Source organism: Mus caroli, chromosome 17 (assembly GCF_900094665.2).
Source record: "Mus caroli chromosome 17, CAROLI_EIJ_v1.1, whole genome shotgun sequence".
Classification (NCBI taxonomy): domain Eukaryota; kingdom Metazoa; phylum Chordata; class Mammalia; order Rodentia; family Muridae; genus Mus; species Mus caroli.
In genome coordinates this window covers 7,776,156-7,796,044 of record NC_034586.1, presented here as the reverse complement: position 1 = coordinate 7,796,044, position 19,889 = coordinate 7,776,156, and the positions used below count along the sequence as shown (strand labels likewise).

Sequence of the window (19,889 nt, the reverse complement as noted above, 5' to 3'; positions counted from 1 at the left end):
TACAGATACTTAGAGCAGAGCAGAGTGATCTTGCTCCTGGAATGTAATGGTTGCTTCCAATGTTCCATCATGGAATTTCAGTTCTTCTAAGTAAGCTATGTTAGTTTATTGTCAGACTATAGCATTTGGGTTTCAAAACTAACCCAAAAGCAGAAATAACATAGAATCACATAAAGATAGTAATTTCACATAGATGAATTACACCTCAAATGGGCAATTGCTTGTCATATAGCAGGAATGTTGTGGCTAGCCATTTGTCTTTGCACCAGGTGTCCCTCAGGGAAAGGGACAGAATCCAGGTTAGCTTGTATTTTTTTAATGCAGGAAAACTTTAATTAGGTATAAATGAGTTTGATCAATGAATAATTAACTTCTATTAAAGTTTAAGTAGATAGCCTGACCTGGCCACTCTATTTTGAATTTAATCTGGTGTGGGCCTGATAATTAGTGTTAAAGGAATTGATGCCAGAGGCTGTCCTCAGCTTCCCACCGAGAGGAGATGAGTCAGCCAAAAAGTTAGTTTTGGCGTCAGTCAGTGTCTCAGGCTCAGCATCCTGCAGTGTGATTTTACCAAGAAGCATGACCCTCAAGAGGTTGACAGTTGTTTGCATTTGGGGGTCTACCAACCTCGTAGAGATGCAGTGGTCCCTCCCTGAGCTTGAGTGGGTCCCTCGTGACCATGTTTCTTCTGTTCTGGTCTTTAGGGCTCTCATTGGAGACATGATACATAATAATCCACACATTGATTCATATCTCATTCCTTTTTCATCTCATCCTTGCGATGAATTAGAAAAGTGTTAGTGGCCAGGGATAAAAGTATGAGCCAAGCCTTGTTAGGTCTCAGAGGAAGGCAAAGAGCAATAGAAAATTTAGGTGCAATATGACAAGTGCTGTATTACTGCTCAAAAAACACCAAGGAAACATGAATGTGCACCCCTCCCCATCCCTGGATAGAGAGTGATATTTAGATACTGTTAGGACTTTTTCCCTACCGACACTAGTCATAATGCACCAAGAGAGAATGTTAAAACTCAGGATGCACAGGCAGTATCTTGCCTAAGATTGCCAATATAGATGCAGTGTGTGAGAATGTTCTCATCTGGGCACATTTCATAGTGTTTCCATATTTGAGTTAATTTAGAATGAATACTTACCACAGCACAGATAAGATAAAGGTAAAATGGGATCTGACATAGTAGCTGCTGCTACCCCCTCCCCTCCTCTCCCTCACTCTCTCTCCTCCTCTTCTTCTTCCTCCCCCTCCACCCTCCTCTTTCCCCTCTGTGGAGAGAATCTCTTGTGTACTGTATGGAAGCATCACCAGTCAATAAAAAGCTGATTGGTCAATGAGCTAAGGCAGGAAACAGGAGGTGGGGTTTTGGTAGAAAGAGAGGACTCTGGGATAGAGGTAGATGCAGGAAGAGATTCTTCTGGAGCTCCAAGGAGACCAACACAGGAAACTGAGAAGAGGTAAGTAGCCATGTGGCACACATATAATAGAAATAATAGGTTAATTAAGTTATGAACTAGTCAGGTAATGAGCCAAAGCTTGTGGGCTAGGCATTTATTCATGTATAATTAAGTCTCAGAGTCAGGAGTGGGCGGAAAAGCCTGTGGTTACATCCTTCCTCCTCCAACTCTTTCTTCCTTTCCTCTTCCTTCTCCCCTGACCCCCTCTCTTCCTTTTCTCTTTCTTCCTCTCATCTTCCTTCTATTTCCCTCCTTCCTCTTCCTCCTCCTCCTTCTCCTTATATGTAATTTACTATCAGTACCACTGAAACTATATTTTGGGTTTCTATAAAGTACTGAATTTCACTATTGCTTAGATCTATAGAAAACTGTGTTGGAATCAAGGTGACTGACTTTGGAATTGCCTAGGAGATTGGTGAGACAGGTTTCTGGTTCTATCTATGAGAGCACACCTAAGGAGGATTACTCAATGGGGCAAGACCAGGATTGAATGTGGGCAGTACCAACCCAAGGCTAGAGATACAGATAGCAAAAGTGGGGAAGGAAAAAAAAATAATCCTTGGAATTCCTTCTTCTTCCTGGCCACAGTAACATGGTATAGTGTGCTCCATTGTAACTATCTTACCATGTCAATGCAACCCTCTGAAACTATAAGTTATTACTAGTATGACAATGTTATTTTTGAACATTATTTCTTGCATCCCACCTAGAACAAAGAGTCACCCTAGGAAGGATGCTGGCATCCCATTATAAAACTAGCAAACTTAGGACCAGTGTGCTTTTCAATGTCATATAGCTCCACAGGACAAGAATAGTGTTCACAGAAGAACTGACTCAAATTTAAGGTGATTGTCCTGTGAATCCAAGGACCATGGAATTATTTTTCCAAATAAAGAGACTCATGAAAGGACAGTATTCATAATTTATTATAGAAATTTTTAATTCCATTAAGTAATTTGTCATGTTTTGTCTGGGCTGCTCTTAACTCTAATTAGCCAACCCACATGGCCATTATTTTATGAGTCACTTAATCCATGGTGGCTTTTTTCTCTCCCTACCTTCTTTTCTCCCCTCCTGGTTCTCTACACCCTAAGCTCGGCAATCTAAACCCTTTCTATGCCTCTTCTGCCCAGTTATTAGCTGTCAGTATCTTTATTCACCAATCAGAGATAACTTGGGGACAAGGTCACATAGTGTGACTTGTGTTTAAGTGCAGACTCTCTTGTCTTGGGAACCAGGTCTTGGGGGCCTGTACTTGACATTAGAATAATAGCAACAGACTAAATCTCCACATACCATAGCAGTCAGTAATAAATGCATATACTATGAAAATCAATCACAAGTAAGACTGCTCATATACCCAGCCCTTAGGGACAACAGTGCTGCCTCCCATAGCCCAAGCTTTGCTGGTTTATGCATCTTTGTTGGAGAGATTTTTCAGTGTTCCAGTGTATATATTTAATCTGTCAACTTGCAGCCTGGGCCCTGAGCAACTCTAGAACTGAACTGAGTTGTTCTCATGTCCACTTGCCGAAAGCAACCTTTGTGATCTGTGTTTGTTTGAAGGGTGTTTCCATGGCTGAGTTCTGAAAACTGGGGGTGGGGTATCATGTGACATGTCATGTATGAGTCTGTCAAGAGGGTTGCATTGACTGTGCCCCTGGGTTCTGATTCCCCATCTCCTCCCTCAGTGTGGGTGGGTCACCACCAAGGGCTCAGTGCTAGCAGTGCTTGACAACCCCAAGAAGCCATGTGGTACTTGCAAATGCCTTTGGACTGAAAGGGTGTTTATGAAGTGTGTTGCTGAAAGAAAACTAGATACACAGATACAAATTCCATGTGCTTTGAGGACATAGTCACCTTTGACAACTTAACAAGATAAGTCTTTTCAATTTTTTCCCTTTTTATTAAAAATAGATTCTTTTCTCATACAATATAATCTGATTACAGTTTCCCTCCCTCTACTCCTCCCAGTTCCTCCCCATCTCCTCTCCCATCTGGATCGACTCCCTTTCTGTTTCTCAGTAGAGAAAAGCCAGCTTCGAAGAGATGACAACAAAATAAAACATAGTAAGGTCAAACAAAACCCACCACATCCAAGTTGGACAAGACAAGCTAGCCAAAATAAAGAGTCAAGGAAAAGGCACAGGAAACAGAGACTCACTTGTTCACATTCTCAGGAGTCCCATAAAAGCACCAAGCTGAAGGGTTAGTACATTTGCAGAGGGCCCGGTGCAGATCTGTGTTGGCCCTGTGCTTGCTGCTTCCGTCCCTGTGAGTTTAGATGAGCTGTCCTTGGTTGTTTTAGAGGTCTTGTTCTCCTCGTGTCCTCCATCTTTGCTGTCTTCCATATTCCTTCCACCTCTTCTTTTGAAGGGTTCCCTGAGCTCTGAACAGAGAGATTTGATGGAGACACCTCAGAGCTGTGTGTTTCAGGGTCTCCCCGCCTCTGTGCATAATATCTAGCTATGGGTCTCTGAATCTGTTCCCATCTGCTGTAGGAGGAAGTCTCTCTGATGATGACGGAGCATGTACTAATGTGTGAGTATGTGGTTTTGTTGTGGTTTGTCAAGTGAATCATGTACAAAGAGACAACAAGAAGAAATTAGATATCTTGACAGTGTAGATCAATCTTACCCCAAGTAAGATTGATGCCCTTAACCAGCAGGATGTAGTCTAATGATATTGGCGCCCCCTATCCCCTCCAACCGTCCTTCTCTCCTACCTACTGTTGGGGTCTGAAGGGTGGAGAGAGTGGTAGTAAGAGGAGCCCATAAAGTAGCCAAAAGTTGGGTTAAAGCACTAGCTCCTTCCCCATCGATCAATAATTAGGAATATATCCTAGACTCTTACCTACAACCTGACCTTGTGGAATCACTTTTTAAATTGAGGCTTTTTCTGCCCTGATAACTCTAGCGTGAATCGAGTTGACTTAAAAGTAGCCAGCAGAGGTAGTTTCCAGAATAACTGAAGAGGGAAAACCCACCCTGAATGTGGATAGTCTTGATTCTGGGTACCAGATTCAATAAACTGGAAGAAAGGGAGCTGAGAACCAATATTCATCGTTCTGCTTCCTAACTGTGAATGCCTCAAAATCCTGCCATCAAGTCTTCCCCAAATGATGGCCTGTACCCCTGAACTGTGGTCCATAGACGACCTTGACAGCAACAGCAACAACAACAAAAAGCAATGAACACAACTACTCGTACATCTTGCAGGTTTGTAAATTTTTAAATATATCTGTGCATATGAAGCCATCATTAAATTCTCAGTAATGAGCAAGTCCATCATCCTTGAGTTGTTTTGGATGCTCCTGAACCCAGAAGCTGTCATCTCTATGCTTTGTCCTCTCTAGAAGCTTATTACAGTTAACATTTAGTTCACTGGGTCTCTTGGGCACAGCAGAGTTATGCTAGAGTTCTCTTTTGCAATGTGTATGAATTCTTTTGTTAGGCTGGAGGTTTGGGGGACAAAGGCAAGAGGCCTAGACCAACAGGTTCCCGCTCTTCTTTTCTGACCAGGAGCACACATTTTCAAAAGCCCTCACAAAACACTGGACAAAGCCAGCTCTTAGTTCCGGATTCCAAAGTGACTACTAAACCTATCTTCAGGGCCCCAAACACCAAATAAGGCTATAACCACAGTACCTCACCATTACAGTCACAAGGTCACACACACACACACACACACACACACACACACACATACACACACTCCCAGCCCAGCCTTTTGATGTCACTGACCCCACTCCTGTGAGGCCAATGAGCCTGTCTTTTTACTATAAATTGGACTTAATTCGATTTATTATGTCAGTAGAAAAGCCATTGAACTTGATTCAGTCTATGGCTAAGTAGTGTTCTATGAGACAAATGTAACATGATCTGAGCTCATTAGCACACATGGCTTCACAAACAAAACTGGCACAACATGACCTGAAGAGATGCTCTCTGTTCTGCACTCGTATTTAGAAGGACTGTGTCTTCATCAGAAAAAAACTCAAAGATTTGAAGATTTACTTTTTTTTTCACCTAGTGGCTGAATATCTTTTTAAAGTATTTGTAGCACTGTGTACTTGCAGTGGTGATGTGATACGGGTGCAGTTGTCAAACTTCCTCACTGAAAATGTTTGATTTTTGCTATTCTGATACATGTCTGTGGGCACTTCATGGTTGTTTTTATGGGCACTTTCCTGCCTCTGTGTGATTTGAGCACTTGCCTGGGAATTCTTGAGCACTATATTGATTCTTTGGTCAACAATAAATGTATACATTTTACCTATGCATATTTCACTGCATATTAACAATCCTTTTTCAGTAAGAAGAAAGTGAAGTAGTAAAGAAATTTTTGCACATTAATCATTCCTCCGTGATGCCAAGGCCATTTTTCGAATCAGATAATAGAGGAGTAGATTATCACTATTTTTTTTTTTACTTCTTACAATGTAAAGCTATAGAGGGGTTTGAATTTCAAATGTGTATCTCCATGACTTTAGACTTCAAACCAAGCTCCAAGAAGATGAAATCCTGAGCCTTTTATACTGTTCAGCATTTGCCACGTGTGAGTGTGTGAAGGTGTATGTTTGAGTGTGTAAAGGTGTACACGTGAGTGCATGAAGCTGTGTGCACGAGTGTGTGAAGGTGTGTACCAATGTGTGAAGGTGTGTGTTTGAGTGTGTGAACGTTTGTGAGCAAGTGTATGATGGTGTGTGTACCAGTGTGTGAAGAACATGTGTGTGCCAGTGTGTGTAGGTATGTGTGTGAGTATGTGAAGGTGTGTGTGTGTGAGAGAGAGAGAGTGTGTGAGAGTGTGTGAAGGTATGTTGTGTGAGTGTGTGAAGGTATGTGTGTGAGTGTGTGAATGTGTGTGTGTGTGTGAGAGAGTGTGTGTGAGAGTGTGTGAAGGTATGTTGTGTGAGTGTGTGAAGGTATGTGTGTGAGTGTGTGAATGTGTGTGTGTGTGTGAGAGAGTGTGTGTGAGAGTGTGTGAAGGTGTGTATGCTGGCATTGTTCCTTTAAATCTGAGATGCTCCCTGAAGCCTCCTGGGTTAAAGGTTTGGGTGCTAGTGATGGAAACTGATTGGACCACAAGTGCTGTAACCTTATATGTGGCTTATCAATGGCTAGATTCATAATTCCAGGGCATGGCTGGGAGAACCTAGGAGGTAAGGCCTAGTTGGAAGTCACTAAGGACATGCCCTGTAGAGGTATATGCATATTCTCTCTCCCTCCCTCCCTCCCTCCCTCCCTTCCTCCTTCTCTCATTCATTCCCTTCTTCTTCTGCTTCCCCCCCCCCCCCGACACACCTCACTCTCATCTCCCATTAGAAAGAGCAGGACAGAAGCTGAGATGCATGAACTGACCGGGAAGATGCTTTCATGATTTACTAGATGCGTCTTCAAAGGATTTTCTTCTTTTATGAAATGATTTACATTGCATAGTGTTAGCATTGTACACCATTAGCTAGTTGAATTCTGTGAAAGAGCTCACCAAATTGCCTGCCTTTTGAACAGTGGACTCTCCTGGTGGTGTGGAGGGAAGGTGTCCTTCATTCCTAGGCCTTGGCTTAACAGTCCCACCATACAGATGTAAAAGAGACTTTGGCCTGTGAACTGGGACAGAGAGAATTCCTAAGATTAGGAGATATCCCCCAAAGATTCAATAACCAGAACCTCTCAGGGCCTTTGGAGATGTTTTTATTACTACTCCCTTTTTCCTGTGTAAGTTATGACCATAAAAATGACTGGAGAACGTGGGAGAAAGGCAATCTTTGACTGTGTGAGATATGAATTAGTACAGTACACAAAACAGTTTCTATTCTTCAAATTGTTAATAATATCGTAAGCCATATAGTCCATCGATCCTAAATATGAGCAGATATTCACGAAGGATCTTACATCAGTGTGTGGAAGAGGAGCTGGATTTTTATGTTAGTTGGAAGTTTGTTCTCAGAGGTTGAAATATGGGAACAACCTGTGTGTCCTTGTTGGCCAGGTGAGGAGTGGGCAGAAGATTATCCCACAGGAAAGAAGAAGCCAGTGCCGTATCCCAGGGCGATGTATGTGAGCCTGGGAGAGGTCATTTTGAGGGAAATGAGCAAATCAGAAAGACAGATGTCCCATAATTTCATTACTATTAATGAATTAATATGTGGGGTCTAAAAAAAGTCTTCAGGGGTATCCTCTGAGGAATTTGACAAAAGAATGTAGGTGGATATATAAAAACATATTGTTTATATATATATGGAAATATACAAAAATAATATTGTTGGACAACAACAAAAAAATCAAAAGTCCTTTTTATGCAACTAGAGGTAGGATGGTGAAATTCTGAGGAGGAAGGAAGGGGGAGGGAGGGAGGGTACACTTAGGCAGGGTGCAAAGTTTCAGTTGGACAGATGGGACAGGTCCTTAAGACTTACAGTAGGACACAGAGACTGCAATTACCAATAACCTGTACAGTCCCAACTGCCAAGATGTCACACCCTAAGCATCCTCATTCCAATATGTATGGGAGGTGAAAATTTGTTAATTATCTTCATTTAATCCTACCTTTGCACATGCAAACAACATATATGTGTGTGTGTATATATATATATATATATATACATATATATATGTGTGTGTGTACACACACACACACACACACACACACACACAGAGCATGCTCTTGTCAGTTGTTATCCATTAATAAAGTTGGGCTAAAGCTGAAGTATTTCACACTGTACAATAGGGAAAGGAGGAGGCAAAATAGTTTAGAAAAGAACATTAAATCATCCTGGCAGGATGTCTGAGAGCAGCGGGTGTGAGAAAGCGTGACGGGAGAGGTGCCATGATGGTATCAGAGAGGGGTGAGGCCAGAGTAAGAATATAGGAAGTGAAATAAGGTGGTTTCAGACGCACACGTGATAGAGAACAAAGTCCCCCTTCCTCTTGCTCACTGGCAAGGGTGCTTGCCCATCCTCCTGCCCCTGCTCTCTCCTCCCCACTCCCAGGTTTACGCAGGTCATTTTCTCCAGGCTGCAGGAAGTCCTACAGATGGAATTCTCCAAGGTGGACCCCGCTAGTCTCATTGATGAGGTTTCTATGTCCACCCTGTACATTTATGTCTCCTTATGAGGCTGAGTACAGTAGCCTGCTTTATGAAACCGCGGATTCAAGCACGGGATCCAAAGTAATAAAATGTGTCTGTATTGAACAGGCATGAGCTTTTCCTTGCCATTATTTCCCAGGCAATGTGGTTGTACGTAGTGTGTGCATTTTACTAGGTATGAAAAGTTGCGCTGGCTAGTCTGCTGTCAGTCTGACACAACCTCCAGTTATTTGGAGGGAACCTCAATTGAGAAAATGCCTTCATAGGACCCAGCTGTAAGGCATTTTCTTAATTGGTGATTGTAGGGGAGGGCCTAGTCTATTGGGGGGTGAGGCATCCCTGGGCTGGTGGTCCTGGGTTCTATCAGGAAGCAGGCTAAGCAAGCCATGGGGAATAAGACAGCAACACACCTCCATGGCCTCTGCATCAGCGCCTGCCTCTATGTCCCTGCCCTGCTTGAGTTCCTATCCTGACTTCCTTTAGTGATAAATAGCAATATGGAAGTGTAAGCCAAACAACCCGTTTTTCTCCCCACGACGAAAGGTCATGGCGTTTCATCATGGCAACTCTAATCTAACTGTGACAAAAGCCACCCAGAAATGTCAATGACTATAAGGATATTTTATAGAGGGTACTTGAATGTATGAAAGTCGCACATGAACTTTAGTGATTAATAGTTATCATCTCCTCTCTAGGTCTCCTTTCTAGGGACCTGATCTGTTTTACTTGGCTCTGTATGATTTGGACCTGACACCTTGACTTCCTCTGAGGAGCCTTGAATAATAACTTGTACACTGAATGGAACAGATGCTTTCAAAAGTCTCCCTAATGAATCCATCTTCAGCTCAGGCTGATGGCTATTGACCATAGCCAGGTAATGCAAGCATGACCGGAAGGCCTCTACATCTATGAATTCTCCATGCTCTTCCTGTATGACATATGTGTGATACACCGCAGATTCATGACCATTGCTTTGGTTCACAAGCATGGAGAGGCACAGGAACACACTCACCAGGCACATTCAGGATTAGAGCCTGGTCCACTGTACTCAACTATAGGTAGGTCTAACAGCAATGAACATGAGTCTGTGGGCAGTCCTCTTGGAGGAACGTTCTGAACATAGCATTCCACAGCCCTTCAAGGCTGACTCATTGCTTAATACTCTTGATACATCTTTCCATGTGAACACAGCACCCTGTGTGGCAGAGTTTTCTTTCCCAGAACAGGGGGGAGAGTCTCTCCAGTGACACACTTCGGCAGCACTGACACCTTTTATGACCTTGCTCTCTCTTCTATGTTATTATTTTGTCCTCATTGAGCCAATTTCTCTGCATTTTCCAACGTTCAAGCATACATTTTATACTTAGAATTGAGCTCAATCTTCAGGCAAGGATACTTTCAAAGAAAAAAAATGCTTCCCTAAGATGGACAAGAATACATTTCTGTATTATTTTGTGAGCTACACACATGGATGTTCACTTCCTAGCGGTGTTGCAAGGAACGAGGGACTCACTGGTGCTGCTGCCAGACTGCTGGACCTCACATGGTGTCTGTTGGGTACTAGAAAGTTATTTGTTCTCTTGGTTGTCTATTCATTTATTTAGAATTGGGTATTTCATGTTATATGCATGAGTGTTTTGCTTGTATGTATGTCTGCACCATGTTCATGCCTACTCCCACAGAGGACAGCAGGGGATGCCATATCTCCTAGAACTGGAGTTACAGGTTCTTGTGAGCTATCCTGTGGGTGCTAGGAAGTAAAACTGAGTCCTTTTCAAGAGCAGCGATTGCTCTGAGTCAGGGAGCTGTCTCTCCAGCCCTTATTTTGCCTCTTTATGAATCCAAGAATAAATAGTGGTTTCCAATTATCCTGATGGAGACAGAAATAAAACCTGATTTTTTTCCTTCATTTTTATCTTCTGTGCTTGCCTGGACGGTGTGCTCAAGTTTCTGCATCTATCATTATTTTTCCTTTCTAGAATTTCTGCTTTGTGCTCTTCATTTAAGCCTCAGGTACACAAAGTAAATATTGAAATATAAATGATCTAAAAGCCTGGTATGAAATGCTTTCTATAAATGAATAATGTAAATCTGTACTGGCTGCCTAGACAGCTCTGTAATATTTACTAATGGGCAGGAGTTTAGTATGAAAGATTTCCATTTTCAGACTGTCTCGGCTCTGAATGAAGATATGCACCCAGGACAGTTACTTCTGCTAAACTTATTTTCAGGCATGGTTTTACGTTACTGCCTTTCTGAGATGTGAGAGGCCATGTACTGAGGCACTGGTGGTAGGAAGAGTAAGGGAGGGCTAGGGTGCAGGAAACTTGCCCGAGCTATGGTAGGAAAGCCCAAGACCAGCACACAGCTGTGATGACACCGTGTGACACACGCTAGGAAGAGGGCTTAATTTATTCTTGTTGAGGGGAGGCCGTGTGGGGAGGAAAGGACGTTTGAAAGAAAAGATTGGCCTCATTTTAATTGAGATGGCAAAATGGTTAAAGATCATGGAAATGTAGATGTCCCTCTATTTATATAGTAAGGGTTAGAAAAACTGTGTCTACCACCACCTGGTTATGTACCTAAGGGTGCATTGCTTGCTTGTAAATATATTTGATGGAGGTCTCTGTTGATTACCTTCTAGAATAGTTTATGAAGGAGATCTTGATGGGAAACTTGGAGTCCAGTGAGTGAAGCTTCCCATCGGGCACAAAGGAAACTCAGGAAGCAATGAGGCATCTGTTGGGTGATGGGGTGGAGTGTTGCAAGGGACAGTGTGTGATCTGGGGACACAGACTAGTGACATGAATGAGCTTGGTGTTTGACAGTATAATGAGACTAGGAAACATCTACAAATAAGGCCTGATAAGCTACTCCAGGCGTGAACAGAGGACTCAAAACTTGAAACTAGCTTATGAAAGATAATTTTGTTTTGGTCTCGCTCTCAGAAACTACATCATGTCAAATATATCACCAAGAGTTTGTCTTTCCTCATCTGGCTTCTACTTTCTTCAGTGGCAGGCTTCTCTCTATCCAAGCTTTCTTTCCGAAATGAGTTTTAAAAAGTAACTTAATCTTCCACAGGAGGCCTACACGCCGCCATCTGTGCCGCCGCCATGTCTCTATGATTCCTGAGAAGTTCCAGCACATTTTGTGAGTACTCAACACCAACATCGAAGGGTGGTGGAAAGGAGCTTTCACCATGATTGCCATTAAGGGTGTGGGGAAGAGATATGTTCCTGTGGTGTTGAGGAAGGCAGACATTGACCTCACCGAGAGGGCTGGAGAAGTCACAGAGGATAAGGTGGAGCATGTGATTCACCATCATGCAGAACCCATGAGAGTACAAGATCCCAGACTGGTTCTTCAACAGACAGAAGAATGTGAATGATGGGAAGTACAGCCAGGTTCTGGCCAACGGTCTAGACAACAAGCTGCATGAGGACCTGGAGCAGCTGAGGAAATTTCAAGCCCATAGCAGGCTGAGCCACTTTTGGGGCCTTCGTGTCCACAGTCAGCACATCAAGACCATTGGCCACGGGGACCCCACTGTGGGTATACCCAAGAAGAAATGAGTCTCTGGGCCTTTGCAATTGATAAATAGTATATATAATATACTATATATTAGCTAATAAATCTCCTTAGTCATGTAAACCTTGCTTTCTGAGATCTAAGAAGGAAGTATGTTTGCTCAGACAACCCATACCAGGTTTTACCAAGAAGTGATAGTTGGCCTTCAATGTCAATTACCAAGCCCTTGAAGGTTGTACTCCAACAAATAACTGCTGGCCATCAGATTTTTTTTTCTGGAGCCAAATGAATCTTGGCTCTGAAAAACAGTCAAGGCTGGGGCACCATGGAGGTATACAGAGCTGACTCCTGTGGTTGGCCCACCCAGTGATTCAGGACACCTTAGAACCAAGGTGTGGCCTCAACTCAGACCCTACTAAGAGCTTACTTCTCTGTGGATGATGTAGTTTTTTAATCCACCATTTCAATGGCTACAGTTTTGAAAGTCATGGCTTCTTCTTCTTCTTCTTCTTCTTCTTCTTCTTCTTCTTCTTCTTCTTCTTCTTCTTCTTCAAATATTTTTGATAATAATTTTGATATTTTTTGTTCTTTCAAGGAAGGGATGTCATCTTGGTTTTCTGGCACTTAGATAAATGACAGTTATTATGGAAGATAAAAGTACCTGAGAAGGATGCAAAAATTAAGGCCTCACATAACCTGTAGGGTCAGAATGACTTTAGTGACATAAAGTCGGGCAGCAGAAAGAAACCCACTGCACAGGGCTAAGGCTGTTTGCATCTGGAATGTTTATCCCCCATTCATCAATATGATTAACAGTGTCGTCCCTGTCTTCAGATCAACAAGCAGCTCTGTGGGTCTGGTTTCTCAGAGTACCAAATACTATTTCCTAACACGTTAAGCTATGCATTCTTGACCTCCAGTAGTGTCAGATGAGGCTTGGAAACAAATCTTTAGTCTGTGGCTTCTAACCCTGCATCTGTCATGGTGCTAGTTGTAAGTAAGAGAGGTCAGGGAGGTGGGATGAGACCTGAAAAGGTGCCAAGCCCTGATCTAACATCCTAACTCTGGCACCAGCAGAGTGACCTGCAGTTTGCCCCCACTGCCCTGCCATGTAGGCTGCTGGCGACCTGTGAAATGAGAAGGTTGCTTAAGGCCACCATAGCCCTCGTTGCCTGTAAAGTGCAGCAGACACTTCATGTAAATACACACACACTCACACACACACACACACACACACACACACACACACACACACACTAAGATTCTTCTTTTTCAATGAAGTGTGCTGAGTTACATTTCTGAGACATTTGAGATCTATGAAGATGTCTTAGGACACGAATTTATCCCATTGTATCTTAGGATTCAAAGTGAAGTCCCATGCAATTCTAAACAGACAATAAGAAAACTCCAGGGAGGGCTGGAGAGCTCACATGGGGTCTTACAATTATCTGTAATCGGATCTGATACCCTCTTCTGGTGTGTCTAAAGACAGTGACAGTGTATACTCACATATATAAAAATAAATAAATCTTTTTTAAAAAGGGGGAAGAAAGAAAGCTCCAAGGAAAAGCAGCCAATGGGGCTGGTCAGTGCTAAAACACCCCAGCAGAGCTGAGCATGAGGTACGGAACATGCCGCATGTACCTACTGTGTGCTGGCTCTAGCTCTGGGCTGGAACCTGGTATCTATGAGCAGGTATATGATGTGTACTTCCTCCTTCTATCCTTTCCCAGGTAGTTTCCTGTCATTGTCCCTCTCTGCATCTCCTCCCCAAGAAACTGATGATTTTGTCTACCAAGCAGGGAAGTCCACCTTTCCTCTGCCCAGTTATTGGCTGAATCAGCTCTTTATTAACCAGTCAGAGGTGATGGAAAACAATTTTTTACGTAACATTGAGACATGAGATGCTTGACCATATATCAACCTCCACTATAGTCAGATCAGATGTGTGGGCATGGAAATCAGCATCTGAATACATCAAATACACAAACCCATCCTCAACAATTATCAGAAAGGAAACCAACAGCAGAGCCATTGCTTTGTCTTGTTTTTATTTTCCCTGTTTATAGGAAGTGGGCTTATGACCACTTTCCCCACCTCTGACCCCCCTTCAACTTAACAAAATTAATTGGACGTGCCAAGTAGCTGGAGAAAGTGGTATAACAAGGCTTGAAGACCAAGCTTTGGGGCTGCAGTGTAGCTCAGTGGTAGAGCACTTGCTTAGCAAGGAAGAGGCTCTGGGGCAATCACTAGCGCCCACTGGAACTACAAGAACAAAACCAAATACACGTAAGACAAGGGTGAGACAAGCCACTCTCTGTAGCTTCTGCTTATGACTACAAATTGAATGGCTTTGGGGGGGAACAAGCCTCTCCCATGCTAGGGATAAGTGCCAGGGTGGCATCCTTAGCTCAAAATGACTCTTTTCTGAGCTACACTATAGCTGCTTGTTACATCAGAGGCTCTTTCTAACTGGGTTAGCATGGATAGTTTTCATCATTGAGAAAATAATCTTTTGCTGTTTTTGTAGGATGCTGGCTACTTTCCATTTGGGTTTTGTTAGCTCTAACATGAGGAATGGTTTACACTCTGCAAAGACTGAAGCTGAGGATGTGCTTCTGGCTTGGGCGCTGCAAAAGGATCCAAGCATTGGCACAAAGGAGAGCAGTCTGCAAAACAGAAAATATGATGGCTGGGCAGTGTGGCATGGGAAGGCACAATGGGAGGCACATCAGAGCTAAGTACACCTTTATTTTTCTGATATAATGTAGCATTTTCCATAGCAAGTTGGAATTTGGGCAAATGGTTTAATTTCAATATACAGAATTGGTGTTTTTCACCTAGCCAAATTTGAGCTAAGGGACTTTATTACCAGGGAACTAGATAATTGAAATTACCAAGGTAATAACCTGTACAATTTTCTAAAATGGCACTTATTAAACACATTCTTCAATAACATCCAATCAGTGATGCACATACACTAATGTGAAGGCTTTCACCAGAGCACCTCCAGGTGTTTTCAGACTCTTCTCTTGAGGGATACACACAGGACCTAGTATTCTGGTCAGTCTATGTCCATGGCAGGATTAGGTTACTTTCCAGAGCAAGAATCAAGCCAAGGTTTTTCTTAGCTGTTTATGAGGCAGACTGGAAAAAAACACCAGCCAAGACCAGAGGAAATTTTCTATCAACTTAATGAGGACCAGGGAGATAGGCGGAAGCACCAGGGCAGTGCCTCCCTGCCACCGTCAGTGTGTTCCTTGTATGGAGTAGTGTGTGTGCCCAGTGTAGCCATCAGCATGATGCTTGATGGGAAAGGATCTTTGCCTTTAAAAAAAAACACTGAAGAATTGTTGTGCTCAATCAAATACTTGAAACAGGAAGAGAGTTTTATTTCTTCCACATTTTGAGCTGAATATTAAAATCCCATTTCTATCAAACATTGGTTTTTCATCCTAAAGATGTCTCTTCTTTCTCCTTGTCTCTCATTTCTCCAGTGACTCAGAAAAGCAAATTTAAGATTATTTGTACCTGTTAGTAGGTGCTGACTTTTGTATCAAGTACTTAAACTTGGAGGATACCGTATTGATTAAATTTGTCCCCACATCTTATCTAGATCACTGAAGAGGTTGAAAGAACACTTATTGCTTCATCTTTCAAGCTGGCAAGATAAAGGAAAAGAAGGATAATTGTCAGAAATTAAAGAGCTCATTGAGGAAGCCAAAACAATATCTCAAGTCCCAAAGATCCCAATTTCTTACCAATATAAGCCTTTAAGTTTTGTTTGCGTCTGCGTCAGACCTGAGCTTTATTGAGCTGGTACAGTTCATTTCCCCAGTGTTCTCCCTGCACTGAAATCTGTTGGCCCAAGAAGGTTTTCCTGTCTTCTAATTATGAGTCAGTGTACTTTCATCTCCAGTTGTCAGTCAGCCTTTGCTGATATTTTACCATTTTTCTCTGTTTCCATTTTCCCCCATAGCTTTCCCTAATTACTCCAGAGTCCCCTTACCTCAGCACTAGACCCACGGACTTCCTGGAGATTCCTACTGCATAGGTGTTAATATCTATCAAATCTGTGAGTGCCTCTCTGCCCTTCTAGATTCTGTCTCTTCTACTCTGGAAAGCAGATATTCTGAAGTGGAGAAACAGTGCTTTAGCTATGGGCCCTGCAAAATGCAATAGCCTAGGGTCAGAGAGTATGTCTCATTGCAAGGAAGATTCTAGAAGGTCCCAGAAGAGGATCTGCTCAGTGCTGAAGGCACTAACTTCAATGTTCATGTTAGAGACTGCAGAATAGTAGACAGGCAGGTGAGGCAAAGAGGTGTCTGTGGGCATCCAATGCAGCCATCTGAAGTATGTGCTCTCTGAGCCTTATTGTCTGAGTGTGCCATTTAGAAACCTTGCTTTCCTGTTTCACACGGCAAAGTAATTCATTATTCAGTCTTTATTCCCGTCACTAACAGCCCATTATGGTCTATGCAGCCATGCTTCCATTTTCTCTAAGTCTTTTTTTCTGAGAGGATAAAGAGTTTGTAATCAGCACCTTCACCAAGGGTCAGAGGATTTTTATTTTCCTGGAAAGTTTATTTGTGGCCATTTTCATTCAGTCCCAACAGGAAGAACCAGTCATCTGAGCTTTTCTATGTTTCATACAACTACTGGCCCGTTAGTAGTAACGCTTCAGTCACGTGATACATGTGATTGTGGGCCCATCAAATCATACTGCCTATGTGCTCATCATATTGGATTGCAGGAGCACATGCTAAGATTTTCATCCAACAATGACATGGAAGATTGGAAAGAAGTGTCCTGCCCCAGGCGATGTCAGATCACAGGATCACATTGTGTGTACACCTGTCCATATCAGCTTCTTCCACTCTGTGGGATAATTAGACATTTGTTCACATGCCTGAGACATACCTCGGCTTTCCAATGTACTGGTGAGTGAGTACAGACAACTCATCTCAGTGGTCATTGGTGGTTGCTACTGGTTCTCCAGTTAGCACCATCAGGGAAGCACTCACAAGGCATCTAACACAAAACCGACCCTGCTTCAGCAATACAGGTCTACAGTACAGAGAGCCAATTGGCTCTTTTATCAACAGTTTTGATTTAGTTCACTTTGCCAAAGCTAGATCTTCTAGGCCTGCCTGTTGTAAGGTTATGACTCTAGCTTGTTAATCAATATCTCTACAGGAGAGATCTCAAGGTTGGGTCACGCTGCTATTTCTGCTCAGATGTTCCATGTGTTGTGGTGTCTGTCTGAATGAATGACGACTCCAGGATAGTCAGAACAGGATACTCTTCTAATGTGAATCCATTCTTGGGGATACTATCATAAATGACCTGCTTACTACAATATAGAACTATGCATTCTGGATTTAACAGATGTCTTTGAACTGGTGTGAGCCATTAGCAGTGAATTTTTCTGTGCTTTCATGATATGTTGTCATGTTCAACTTAGTTTGGGCACAAGGATGCTTTCTGGTCTCTTTTTGCACTGTCTAGGGCCATTCTTGAAATTGGTGTCTTCTCTACTAAGAAATAATGGTATTTGCAAATGCAAATTTAGGAAGTGAGTGTGCTCGTTCCTGATGCTGGCCTCTTCATTTACTTCATTTAAACAGAGTTGCAGAATGCACACCAGAATATCAGGTATGCACATGGGCATCAGCATGTGTGTGCCCATCTTCCGTGGGCATCAGCATGTGTGTGCCCATCTTCCGTGGGCATCAGCATGTGTGTGCCCATCTTCTGTGGGCATCAGCATGTGTGTGCACATCTTCCTGTCAAACTATAGGCTCATAGTGATTTTTCCAATTTCAACCCAAAAGGTTTACTCTACCCCCATTCCTCTGTATAATGCATATTGAAAAATTTGGTTTTATCTACCTTTATTTACCTATATTATACTTGTCTATCTATGCATATGCTTATCTATTCACACACATTGGCTATGTACATATACAAACATAAAAACATACATACATGTTTTAGTGCTGGAGACCAAACCTGGGGCCTTACATATGTATCATCTTCAACTCTGCATCTACTTTCTTATGTATTTAATTCTATAGCTAAGGGGGAATCTTATTAAAATCCCCCATCTCTTCTAATGGGGAAAAGTAGGAACACAGGGGTCATTTGCTTACATTCCCTTTTGATGCATTCTGAGAATATGTTATAAAAGTAAACCCTCTTCAGTTTTCCTCGGTCAGTTAGTGCTGACCCCTTTGCCAGTGTGGTTTCATCCCCCACTAGAAATACAATTATGCCTATTTCTGCTTGTGTTTTAGGCTTATGCTCGACTTTATAGTTTTTATAGATTATATCTATAAATTCACACTTTGCAAATAGTACACCAGATAGATACTCCACCCGCTTCTAACTCTACCTCCTGTTCTCTCTATCTAGTTTCTGTTCATAAGTGCCCCCCCCCTTTTCATGTTGGGGATCACATCCAGGACAAAGCAAGCAATCTACCATTATGCCACATCCTGCGCTCATCCTGACTTTTATGCATGAGTGACTGGAATATTTTTCTTTTTTTTTTTTTTTTTTTTTTTTTCGAGGCAGGGTTTCTCTGTGTAGCCTTGGCTGTCCTGGAACTCACTTTGTAGACCAGGCTGGCCTCGAACTCAGAAATCCGCCTGCCTCTGCCTCCTGAGTGCTGGGATTAAAGGCGTGTGCCACCACGCCCGGCTATTTTTATTTTCTTAATTCTACTTCTAACATGAAAGATCACAAAACTACAGATACACATATCTTCATTTTATCTCCTCCTAGAAACACACCTTGGAACTCCTTCATGAAAGTCTGTCCTGCTTCTCATTATTTTCTGAGCTGCACAGCATGCTCAGTGCAGGACACACTAACTCTTTCCTCCCTAACTGCTGTGTGTGGGAAATAGTTGTCTCTAATAATTAGCAATTATAAATAATGTTGCGGTGAGTAATTTTGTGCATATGTATGTTGCGGGATGTCTTCGGGGTAAATTACCAGACTCAGGATTACTAAGCCAAGACATAAATGCTAAGTGGGGTTGCTAAACATTGCATGGAGAAATTTGCATTTCTACCATTGGTATATGAGAGTGTGTTTCCCCATAGCCTCAACCAAAATGTGTTATCTCACTTTAAAAGATGCTGACATTCTGGCACAAATCACACTAGGGCTATTGTTGCAAAATTTGTGGTGATTACAATTTGCATTTAATGTATTACACCCATTTTAATTATATAGCCTGATGACTTTAAAAGTGGCATTGTTTTAACAAATTTCTGTTCATTGATTGATTGATTGATTGATTGTGTGTGTGTGTGTGTGTGTGTATGCTTTACTCAAGCCAAAATACAGCAGGAGGTGGGATGATTTCAGAAGTTTGTTCCTTCTATGATGTGGGACTCAGTTAGTAGAACTCTACCCACCAAGTTTGCTGGCCTAGTCTGATGACTTTTAAAAGTGTATCCATCATGGTAAATACCTGAAACATTGAGTAACAAGCTTATTAACAACCTGAAGCCTTTGTGTGTACCTGGCCTCTTCTTCTTTTCTCCCCTGAGGACTTGTACCCCTGTGACATATGACCTCAGCTTAGTGCACAGAATCACAGCATGGTTATTTCATGAGTGGCTTCACTGGCACAGTGCTTTGAATCTATCCAAGCTGTCCAGTGCTTCTCATTAATGTGGAGAACGATTGCACGGGAACACGCTACGGTTTGTTCATCTGGCTATCTGGACGTGTGTATTTGTATTGTTCAGTTTTGCCTATGAGAACGCGTATTATGTGAGCATTTA

The 19,889-nt window shown here is 42.4% G+C and overlaps 1 pseudogene; it reads left to right on the top strand.

Moving 5' to 3' along the window:
* Positions 1-1,412: 1,412 nt before the first annotated feature.
* On the top strand, positions 1,413-12,134 carry LOC110283915 (annotated as a pseudogene).
* The last annotated feature ends 7,755 nt before the right edge of the window (positions 12,135-19,889 follow it).